Genomic DNA, 9175 nt, shown 5'->3' on the forward strand with positions numbered 1-9175 from the left:
TGGGCAATATCACATGTTGCTTTGTTGTCACAATATAGTTGAATAGGTTGCCCAGGTAGATAACCCAAATCCCGCAAGAGAAGTCTTAACCACAATGCTTCACAAAGTCCAAGCACCATACCTCTGAATTCAGCTTCTGCACTCGAATGAGTAACAACATTCTGTTTCTTACTTCTCCATGTAACAAGATTACCTCGTACAAAAGTAAGGTAATCAGAAGTAGATCGCCGATTATCTATAGCTCCAGCCCAGTCAACATCAGTATATGCATCTATGTTTTGATAACCAGTATTTTTAGTTAACAAAATTCCTTTTCCAGGAGCAGATTTCAGATACCTCAGAATGCGCATAACTACATTCATATGTTGTTCTCTAGGATCATGTATAAACTGGCTAACAATGCTCAATGCATAAGCCAGATCCGGTATCGTGTGTGCTAAGTACATCAATCTCCCTACAAGTCTTTGGTATCTTCCTTTATTAGCAGGTACTTGATTGTACTCAACACATAACTTCAGTCCTTCTTCCACTGGTGTCTCATCTGGTTGACATGCTGTCATGCCAGTTTCTTGTAACAGATCTAAGGCATATTTCTTTGTGACAGAAAGATTCCTTTATTAGATTGAGATAATTCGATCCCAAGAAAATATCTCAAAGGACCTAGATCTTTCATTTCAAATTCTCTGGATAAGTACTTCTTGAGAGCCTTTATTTCTTCAGGATTATTCCCTGTAACCACCATGTCATCTACATATACAATGAGTACAGTAATCTTACCCTGTTGTTTCTTCAGGAATAACGTGTGGTCAGAATTGCTCTGACGGTAGCCAAAGGCTATCATAGACTTTGTGAATCTTCCAAACCATGCTCTCGGAGATTGTTTCAACCTATATAATGATTTCTTTAACCTGCACACCTTTCTACTATACTTTTCCAGGTATCATGCATCCTGGTGGGAAATCTATGTAGACTTTTTCAGATAATTTACCATGCAGAAAGTCATTCTTCACATCGAATTGTTGCAATGGCCAATCCAAGTTCGCAGCTAAAGACAACAAAACTCGAACTGTGTTGATTTTGGCTACAGGTGCGAACGTCTCTGTGTAATCGATTCCATAGGTTTGGGTGTAACCTTTTGCCACCAATCTTGTTTTAAAGCCTTTAACTGTGTCATCGACTTTATACTTCACAGTGTAAATCCATCGACATCCAACTGGTTTCTTTCCTGGTAGAGGATCAATGAGTTCCCAAGTTTCATTTTTCTGCAAGGTTTTCATCTCCTCGTTCATAGCTGGTTTTCACCTAGGGGCAACTAAGGCTTCCTGCACACTGTTAGGAATAGATACAGTAGATAATTGATTTACAAATGACAAATTGATTTTGACAAACGATGGTTCGAGACATAATGACTCGTGGGATACTTAACTTTACTAGAAAGTTTGGGTTCATATGTGGGTTTAGGAATACCTCTAGTGTGACGCTATGGTAATTGTTTTCTGAGTGGCTCAGGCACAAAATCAGGAACATCATCAGCAGGCGATTGGTTTGATATATTAGTTGCGAGGGACTCAAACTTGGACGACGGTGGGGTTGGCGCCATACTTTCCATTTTTGGGCGTTCATTACCATTGTGATCCAAACTTATACCACTCGAATCCAATTCGCCTAATTCCTGATTGGCTGGTCCAACTTGTGAGCCATCACTACTAGAATCACCGGACTCAAAAGTGTGGTAATCATAATCTATAGTCTGATAATCATAATCTAAAGTCTGAATTTCTTTCTAGTACTCCCCCTGAAGTTCAGACGCAAAGGAAAAATATATCGAGTCTTCATGGAAAACAACATCCAGTGTGATAAACATGCGTCGAGTTGGAGGGTGATAACAGCGATACCCCTTTTGATGAGTCGCATATCCGAGAAAAACACATCGCAATGCTCGAGGAGTTAGCTTGTTGCGTTGATGCTTATGGAGGTGCACAAATGCTACACAACCAAAGACATGAGGAGGTAGATTTGAAACGGTTGGGGCAACAACTGCGTCAGTGAGAGCCTGTAATGGTGTCTGGAAGTCAATAGAGCTGGAAGGTACGCGATTAATTAGATATGCTGCAGAGGTAAGTGCTTCTCCCCAATATGATAATGGCATATGAGCTTCTATCAATGAAGCACGAACAACCTCCAACAAATGTCAATTTTTTCGCTCTGCAACCCTGTTCTGCTGGGGTGTATGGGAACAAGTGGTTTGATGAATAGTTCCATGTGCTTCCAAATACTACTGAAGGTCAAAACTCTGATATTCTCCACCATTATCACTACGGAGAATCTGAACATGTGCATTGTATTAAGTTTCAACCATCTTATGAAACTTTTGAATCAATAAGTTCACCTCACCTTTGGACTTCATCAAGCACAACCATGTCATCCTGGTACAGTCATCAATAAAAGTAACAAACCAACGTGATCCACCTAAAGTAGGGACTTTGGATGGACCCCAAACATCAGAATGTATAACCATAAAAGGAAGTAGACTTTTAGTCAAACATAATGGAAACGAAGCCCGATGGCTTTTTGCTAGTTCACAAACATTACAGCGGAAGCTAGAAATATCAAATTTTGCAAACAAACTAGGAAATAATTTTTTCAGATAGCCATAGGAAGCATGCCCCAGACGTCGATGCCATAACCAGATTTCAGATTTCTTTTCTCCCACTCAGAACCATCCACTGTCAATGCTTGTCATAACTTATCAGAACTTTTGGACATCAAGTCCAAGTAATATAACTTCCCTCGCCTAATACCACAATCAATTGTCTACTTTGTTTAAATGTCCTTAAACACACAAAAATCAGGCCAAATAATTACAACACAAGATAAGGCTGTGGTTAGTTGGGAACTGACAAAAGATTATAATCTAAAGATGGAACAACTAACACAGAATCTAAAGACAAATTATCAGTGAGTGTCAAAGATCCTTCCCCAATAACTGGGGCCGAAGTACTATTGGCGGTAGAAACAACTTTTTGTGAGGATGAACGAAGATGTGAGACCTATCTAGAATCAAATGTCATATGATCTGTGGCACCAGAATCAATTATCCATGCACTATTAGCAACAGGTGTAGAAATATTTAAAACCTTACCACCATTATCTGCAGTTACTACCAACCCCAAGGCCTTTGCAGCACCATCATCATCTGTCTTAACAACTGCTGCAGTGGAGGTCTTCATCAAAGTCTTCTTCCAACGGCTATGATCCCACCATTCCGGATATCCCACAAGTTTGAAACAACAACTTTTGGTATGACCAGTCTGGTTACAATGGGTGCATTTGTAGGTAAACTTGTCTGTACCATTGGTGGCTTTAGGTTGATTGGGCTTAGTATGGTCCTGCCAGTTTTGCTTAAACCGGTTTCGAGCCATCATAACTGAAGCTTCAGAGGCAGAATTTGAGTCAGTAAGACTAATCCCTGCATTAAAAAAAACTTTGAGATTGAACAAAAATAGGAACTAATTTTGTCTCAGAAGATTCAATATTTTTTTCACTCATTTTTTCTTTTCTTCTTCTTTTTTTTTTTTTTTCTGTTGATACCAATATTACTATGATACCAGGTTTTTTTTTTTTTTTTAAATAGACAAATACCAAACTAAAAAAAAAAAAAAAAAAAAAAAATTGGCTTCAAACTAAAAAGGAAAAAACATGAATATGCTATTAAAGGTCGGCGGCATCAATGGTGAAACGTCACCATCAGTGTGACTTTGTGATGACTGACAGCAAAGAGGATCCGGCGACGACGAAGAAGAACCGGTGCAGAGAAGAACTTAATTCTGCTGGTGGTTAGGCAGTGCTTCTGCTATGATGACAGCGCCTCAGCAGTGCTTCGGCTGAATCAGACCGCGGCGGATGACGGATGGCAGATTTGGCAGCGGCTTCGTTCGTGATGACATTGTCGTCGTTTGGAGAGTAGCCAACTGTTGTGGATATAGTGCAGGGGCAAGGTGACAGTCTGTGGGTCTGGTGGTGGTGATCTTTTATTTCGTGATTTCAAATCAATGTTTTTCTATTATGATATTACAAGTAAAAGACAAGCAATTCTGGAATATGCATACACTCGAAGTCAATGGCAAAAGAAAAGTCCAATACCAATTGGTAGTACTGATGATGGTGAATGTAAAATAAACAAAAGTCCAATATCAATGTTTTTCTATGATATTGAATGTATAGTTCAGTGAATTTCAAAGATACAGTTCAAAGGGATTCAAAGGTACGGTTGAAGGATGGCTCTGATACCATCTTGCAAGTCAGAGAACGAATATGAGAAATAAAATTATATTTGATATATTCACTCGTGGTGTCACATTCAATTTATAGACTAAGACCTAGCTAAAATAGGTAACTAATTATGCAATAATTGGGAAACTAATTACCTACTAATTAGCTCTAAATCAAGGAGTAAATAATTCAATCCTATAGCTGTACAATCGGTATAATTCCGGATAAAATCTCAACAGAGAGTCTTTGCTTGCTGTTAGACAATTCTTTTATTTTTATTTTTATTTTTATTTTTTCCTAACTATGGTGGTGATGGGCTCTTAAACACCCACATTATCAGTTATATGCGGTTTCTCATTCCACATGTACCGAGTAATTACTAAAAATAATTTCTGCTCCAAGATTTGAGGTGGGGAGTCTTTGAGATTACACTATTCTTTTTAAAATTTTTTTTTTTTATTGTTTTTATGACAAGGAAAGACGAAAGCATGCATAAACTAGTTCAATTGGTGCGAGTTACAGTTCGGAGTACTTCTTTAGGTCCCTCCTAATTCAAGTTATCAAAGGTGAAGCTTACATGATTTTCCTTGCTACCTTATTTATAGTAAAATTTGGAGAATATAAATTTACGTTTAAACTCATGCATCTATTTTTGCTTCTAATGAAATTTGAATCTCTCTATTTTAGATAAACATATCACTTATTGGCTAGATGATATGGCCAGGGCCGGCCCTGGCCCAAGGCGGTCGCCTAGGGCCTCAGAATTTTGGGGGCCTTAAATTTTATAGGCCCATATATGATGGGCTACAAAAGAAAAAAAAAAAAAAAAAATTGTAACTAAATGCATCAAATCATTTAAGGGGCCTCAAATTTTATAGGCCCATGAATATTGGGCTACCAAATTAAAAAAATTATAACCAAAATGCAACAAATAAGGGACCTCAAGAATGATAGGCCACTAAAAAAAAAAAAAAAAATTTATAACCAAACCGTAGCAATTGAAACTCGCCTCCAAATTTAGGCCATCAAAATGGAGCAAGAATGATGGCCAGCCTCCAAATGCAACAAGAATGATGGGTTACTCTCTCTTTCTCTCTACTCTGCAACTAACGGCAACAATCAGAAGAGTCAGAAGACAGAAGCTTTTTCAGTCTCTCTTAAAGTCTGAGCTCTCTCTGTTCCTATTTTTTCGGGTTCGCAACTCTGCATCTGCATCATCGATCCCTATCAACACATTCAATTAATGGCAACAACACTGTAAGTTTTCTTTCCTACATCTAAATTCTAACTCTAATTCAAGTCTTCAAGTAGTTATTTTGATGAACTTAAATTAAATCCTAAACCAAAAAATTATTTTGATGAACTTAAATCTATATCTATTGTTCTTATGGAAATAATGGAATTATTGTTTGACAAATGAATTTGTTGTAATACAGGGAGTTGAGGACTTATCATTTAGACTTCTCATCAGGTATTTTTATTTTTCTGTAAATCATATGATTGCATATTGAGCTAATCTATATTTTCTTTCAGGAAAGTATTATTTTTTAAAGTTCAGTTTTATATTGATTGTGTTTCCTGTTATTTAGATTTCTAAGATTGCAAGATTTTTGACAATTATGTCTACAAGAAAATTTGAATCTGGGTATGAATGAAAAAAAAAAAAAAATAAGAAGAAGAAGAAGAAGAATTGATTGAATCTCAAAATGGCGTTATTTATAAGTTTTTTTTAGGAACAATGCACAAACTGAGAGTTTAGTTGAAGTCTTGAAGATTTGGCGAAGGAAGAACATAGGAATGAAGAAAATCTTAATAAACATGGAGATTTAATGAATGAAGATAGGAAAGAGAATCAAAATGATGAATATGTGAATGAACTTTAAGATTTGGCAAATAAAGAATATATGAATGAGAATGATAATCTTCCTTTGAACATTGATGATCCAGGAAATTGGAAAGATATTGATAAAAAAAAAAAAAAAATGAAAGATTTATTAGTTGAGAGAGGTCCTCCAAGAGATGCAAAACTTGAATTTTTTTCTAAAAATTCAAAAAATAGACATTTCTCTTTTATATATTACATTCGACACTTGTCAAACGGTGAAAAACATGATAGGAGATGGCTAATCTATTCGAGTTCTTTGGACAGAGTCTATTGCTTTTGTTGTAAGTTGTTTAAGTGTAACGAACAAAAAAATCATTTGGCAAATGAAATAGTGAATGACTAGAAAAATCTTTAGGATAAACTTAAAAGTCACAAGACTAGTCGTGAACACATTGTTAACATAGGGAATTGGATTGAATTAGAAATCAAATTACAAAAAAATACAACAATCGATAAAAGTGTGGAAGAAAAAATCAACAAAGATAGAGAACATTGGAGGCAAATATTATTGAGATTGAATGGATTGGCCATCTTGTCTATTGAAAAAGATATGTTGGAGAAAGTTGATTTGAGCACTGTGACGACCCTAAATTTTTCAACCTAGTGTGTCCTATGATGACCCAAAACGGATCCAAAATGCGGAAGCAAAAGATAGAACAATGGTCTCTAGAGATATAACACTCCTCTAAGACACCAATGTGATCCTCAACAAGGTCACGAAACCCAAAGGAAGTAAATGCGAAAGCAACGTTTCAAAAACGGATAAGAATGAACATAGGGCCAAAATGGTCATTCCACACTGAAATGGGTGCCACCGTGCACACCATTGGAAAGACAACGAAAAATGAATAAATATAGACTCAAGAATCACTTGATTCGGAATCCGGACAACAAAGATATCAAGTTCTAAAGTCGAAGGAAGGGAAACCCTATCCCGGTTCGAACCAAAAACAGACACTACCTTACTAGAACTTAAATATCTTGAGTTACAAGAAGAATCTGAAGCTCTAATTGGAACCATTGGAAATATTATTTCAACGCGGTCAATTTAGACTCAAGAACGGACCAATTCGGAGTTAAAACGAAGAAGATATGATAGTTTGAAGTCGGAGGTGCAGTGCTGAACCAAGACACAAACACACACACACATGAACAGTACCTCAAGCGCTCAAGCAAGGGCTTCGAGCGCTCGAAAGGCACATGCCCAAGGGCCAAAACTCTCTGCCCCAACTTCGAGCACTCGAGCGACATCTTCGAGCGCTCGTTTTGCTAAAAGCTTAGTAAAAATCTGAATTTGAAATGTGATTTTGAGGACTTTCTGGGCCTTTTTGAAAAAAATACAAAGAAGAAACTACCCTCAAAATCATGTTTTCTAGCCAACCATGTAAAAGAAAACTTTATTTTTTATGTGAAAACCCTAAAATGCCCTTAGATCAGATTAGGCTCAAAACAGCAAAAATGTAAGTTTGCACCAAACCTACATTCGACCCTAAATGCATTTCTAGGCTGAAACGAATATGCACGCAAACGTAATAAGTGATATTGAGTGCGCGGGAATGGTCCGCGGCTCCCGAAAACGACCGATGCAAAATCCGACCCCCCAACTGCCAAAAAGGCGAAAATGAATATGAAATGGAAATTTTGAAAACCAAAATTAACAAATGATTGAAAATTACCGTTTGGTCATTGGCCGTACTTCATGCATGATTCATGAGATCCTACGGAATAATCAAAATAGAATTCCCACACCAGATGCAAACATAGTGAGACAATAACTTAACATTTTTCAATTTTTATAATACTTCTTGAAGTCAAAACTACATAGAATACAAATACATGTCATTGGCCTCCGGCCTCATCTCATACATGTCAAATACATTGTAAGGAGTGCACTCATGTACACATTACATATATGGAATCAAATATACACATTTTGTCAGATAAAGCTACAAAAGGCATCTCATGCTAACATTTGCATGAAATGGAAACTTAAGGACTACAAGCCATCCAAGGAATGATGAGCATCATGAACGAAGTCTTCGTACCTGAAAAATGTCCCCACAATGTGGGTGAGTAACATAAAGCTACTCGTAGGAGATGAGTATGCATCGACCTAACTTTTTATAATTTTATCACCTTAAGGTGAAACATGTTAAAGGGGCTCATGCCACCTAACGTCTATGTCAAAAGGTGACCCAGCTCATTTTGTGTGCCACTTGACCTACCTATAAAAGGAATATGATGCACTTTTTGAGACATATAGACTATTCTAGGGTTTAATCTCTTTGAGGGCAAGCTTAGAGGATGAGGAGGGTAGAAACACCATTGGAATTCTTCATCAACAAGGAGTAGATTTCAACCATGAAGTTAGCCCTTGAGGGTTAGAGCAACATCACCATGAGTGGCTAGACATCCTCTTGGGGCTAGAGTTAGCCCCAAGCATGCTTTCTATATCTTAATCTTGTGTATTATTGAGGGATTAGTGTTGTAATTGATGTTTTGACACTTTGATATATATAGATCTTGTTTATTCAATGATTTATCTGGTTTAATGCTTCCAATTGATCATTTCATTCTATCCATATGTCTATGTATGCTAAAATAGATGTTCATGTGCTTGTCTCTAAATTTTGTGTTATTGATGCATGTCTATGTGTATTGATGCTATAGATTTGGAGATTGTCAAAACATAGTACTTAAAGGAATGCTCTTGTGATTCTCTTGATGGTTCATACTTATTCCTTGATGGATTGTGCCTCTCCCCTAGTTTATTTTCATGCTAGTAGTGTAGATGTAGTGTAGTTGTAGTGTAGTGTTAAATGGGAGGACAATCTATGCTTGTTGTTTGATGATCCAAGCTTTTGAATGCAAGTAGCATATGTCTCTAACCTTGTGTTGTATTTGGATTGTGAGCTTAATGAAAGGACTAATGACTTGTTTTGATCTATTGTGCCTTTCACATGTTGTTTAGACAATATATGCTTCATTGCTTAGATATATTGTACCTTTCACATGATG

Source organism: Cornus florida, unplaced genomic scaffold (assembly GCF_030987335.1).
Source record: "Cornus florida cultivar Cherokee Brave unplaced genomic scaffold, ASM3098733v1 CherokeeBrave_3.0.0_Hap2_Chr04, whole genome shotgun sequence".
Lineage (NCBI taxonomy): Eukaryota > Viridiplantae > Streptophyta > Magnoliopsida > Cornales > Cornaceae > Cornus > Cornus florida.